The sequence below is a fragment of the Acinonyx jubatus genome, chromosome A1 (assembly GCF_027475565.1).
Source record: "Acinonyx jubatus isolate Ajub_Pintada_27869175 chromosome A1, VMU_Ajub_asm_v1.0, whole genome shotgun sequence".
NCBI classification, from domain to species: domain Eukaryota; kingdom Metazoa; phylum Chordata; class Mammalia; order Carnivora; family Felidae; genus Acinonyx; species Acinonyx jubatus.
In genome coordinates this window covers 87,357,258-87,359,679 of record NC_069380.1, presented here as the reverse complement: position 1 = coordinate 87,359,679, position 2,422 = coordinate 87,357,258, and the positions used below count along the sequence as shown (strand labels likewise).

General features: G+C 45.7%; 1 pseudogene; it reads left to right on the top strand.

The window, feature by feature from the left end:
• The first annotated feature begins 1,068 nt into the window (after positions 1-1,068).
• Positions 1,069-2,055, top strand: LOC106985201 (5'-AMP-activated protein kinase subunit gamma-2-like; annotated as a pseudogene).
• The last annotated feature ends 367 nt before the right edge of the window (positions 2,056-2,422 follow it).

The following is a 2,422-nucleotide window of genomic DNA, read 5'->3' as shown; positions in this document are numbered from 1 at the left end:
TAACTTGAGCAAGTTTATGAAGTGAGTCGGGGTTCCAAGATAGGGACCTAACTCACCTAACTAAAGGTGAGGAGGTAAACTCACCTCCTCCATGGACACAACACATTTACATCTATTTATAGAGAAGTTCCTCCTGAAGAGGAGGTGAGGGCCCTCCGTATATATTCTGTACAAGGAAAGGTAGACAGCACAGAGGCAAGAGAGACAGAGACAGGGGACCCCACTTCCAGCCTACAAACCATGGTGTGAAGTGATAGTTCTATGGGACTGTAACAGATTTGTCTGCCCTGGGACACAGATAAGGAGCTGCATTTGAAAAGAGAAACCAGAAGGCCAAAGATCCACTGCTAGAACGCCCACAAATGGGGGGAGAACTGCTGGATTTCTTTCTTTGTGGAGGGGCTGACAAGCGCCTGGTTCATATGCCTCTCCACCTTAAGCATGAATACCAGCACCCCATGCATCCTGCCTCCACCCTCACACTGTTCCAGACACCGCTGAGCCCACATTCCCTGGGTATTACCCCCATTTCCCTCACAGTCCCACTCCCACCTCCTCCCCCTGCACCCTCACAACTCTGCATTCCCCACTTGCCACTTGCATCCCAAGTCTCCCCTTCCCATCACCCCTACTCTTCCCCCACTCCTTCCTTCCCATACTCCCAATTCCCTTATCTACACCTCCACACACCCATATTCCCTCTCCAGCATAGCTCCACTCCTCTCTGCACACCCTCATGTTCCATTGGTCACACCTCACCCATGGCCTGGTTGGGTTCCCTCATGCACCCATGTGCCCACAGTCCCTCTCTGGCATCCCTCACTTCTCCTTATACCCCCACGTCCCCTTCACCTCATCCTTGCACCCCCACTCCCCCGCCCCAGCATTCCCACTTCTTTCCCCAAGCACACTCCCATGTCTCCAGCTCCACCTGCACAGGAGTGCCCACTGAGCATCCCCCCTGCACCCTGGTCTCCCCACCCCTGAGGCAGGAGGAGCACCACCAAAGATGAACTGATCATCCCTGACATCCACCTCCTCATTCTGCAGCCCCAAGATCAGGAATCAGGCATGCTGGAGAAATTCTAGCTGGAAAAAGAGTCGCAAGACTCAGAAAGTGGGTTTCCAGGCACTTCATGAGGTCACACAAGTGTCCCCACATCAGTCCAACCAGTTCAAAGTTTGTGGTCTCTCATACTACATGACAAGTTAGAAAGGCCATCTTTGCCTTAGAAGCCAATGGTTTTCCAGCAGTGCAAATGTGGGAGAATTCAGAACAAAGTCTTGTAGGAATGCTAACAATTAGATTTCATAAATCCACTACATAGATACTATCTGTCATTCATGGTACACACTTATGAATTAGAGGAACATGAAATGGAAACATGGAGGGAGTTTATTTACAAGAAACATTGACCTTCAGTGAATACAGCTCCAGATGCAAGCCTCTTTCATGCTGTATATTTGTTGATTAAAAATGAAAATCCACACATTGCAAGTTGTTGATCCTCTAAGTGGGAATGCTCTTCCTATGCTTACCCACAAATGGATTCTCAAGTTCCTCAGGTTTGCATGTCTGATATACCAAAGCCTGCCTTTGTGAAGCAGGACCCAGATGCTCTTGCACTTGGGACCCACCACAACATCACCTTCATCCACCCGGACACTCCCTTCAGTAGAGACTTGAACATCTGTGTAGAAAAACAAGTATCAGGCTTGTCTATATTGCATGAGTCAGGGAAAGGTGTAGATATTTGCTCCAAATCTGATGTAATTAACCTTGCTGCTAAAAAAACAAAACAAAACAAAACAAAACAACTTACACTAACCTAGATATAACAGTGTCCCAGGCCATTTAACACTTCTCACAGTACTTCATGTTTATTGGTAGTTACAGTAATCTGGAGAAATATCCTGGACAGCATATAGTGGGCTGAGGTGCATGGGATGCTGGTTGTGAATGAGGCAGATAGCATCATGGGTATCATTTCCCTATCAAATATTCTACAGATTCTGATACACCTGCAGGTGACAAAAAAAGGATACAGAAAATGAATGGCCACTGAAATGCAGAAGCCCTTGTAGGAAAGCTTGAACAAAGATTTTGGGTCTCATTAAAAATGTGTATCAGGAAAAAAAATGTATATCACGGATTGGTGATGGGTATTTTTTCCAGTGATGCTGAATTGTGCATAAGAAATGTATTTTATGTGCTTGAAGATTCAGGCTTGCATTAAAAGAGTATTTTCAGACCTTCTTCAGAACAATTTATGATGTTGTATGTTATCAAAATACACTGTGTCCTGGAATTTTTGTTATTTTTCATCTCTAAGAATTCACTGGTCTGTAATAGGTAATGTGACATAAGGGGAGCACATGGCCTATTGAGAACTACTGCCTATGTCAGAACATGCAGTATGTC